At 35.8% G+C, this 544-nt stretch overlaps 1 protein-coding gene across 1 annotated transcript in view; it reads right to left on the bottom strand.

The window, feature by feature from the left end:
- LOC119414860 (carbonic anhydrase-like) overlaps window positions 1-544 on the bottom strand; it is an 8612-nt gene that overhangs the window by 849 nt on the left and 7219 nt on the right. The window lies entirely within an intron of this gene.

Raw genomic sequence — 544 nt, 5'->3', positions numbered from 1 at the left:
ATAATAATAATAATAATAATAATAATAATAATAATAATAATAATAATGCTCAATCTAACTTACCAAGAGCTTCTAAGAAAAGGTAAGTCAGGTCCTTTGGACAGATTAAAAAAAAAACAAACCTGTTGAAACGTTTAGTCTTTTGTCCAAAAGACGTCATTAGTCTGAGGAGCTGCAATAAACTCAATCTTATAAATAGTACCATCTCATAGTGGATCAACCAGTTTGCTAGTGACAGCCAAAACTTGCTGGTATATATCCTGATGCATGCTCAATAATCCAGGTAGAAAAATCTAAAAAAGTTAAATCTGGTCCTCTGGACATTCAAGAAACAAAACAAAAATTGGAAAAACGTTTCGTCTCTCATCCGAGAGACTTCCTCAGTCTGAGGTGCTGTTTTCAGCTCAGTCTCTTAAATAGCACCTTCTCAGAGTGGATCAACCAGTTTGCTGCTGACAACCAAAACCAGCTGATCACATGCTCAAGAAGGACCATCAGCCTAACAATGGATCATTAGCACACTGATGGCTGTTTACTATTCACA

This window comes from Nematolebias whitei, chromosome 9 (assembly GCF_014905685.2).
Source record: "Nematolebias whitei isolate Nwh7 chromosome 9, NemWhi1, whole genome shotgun sequence".
Taxonomy (NCBI): domain Eukaryota; kingdom Metazoa; phylum Chordata; class Actinopteri; order Cyprinodontiformes; family Rivulidae; genus Nematolebias; species Nematolebias whitei.
This window is presented reverse-complemented; position numbering and strand designations above follow the sequence as displayed.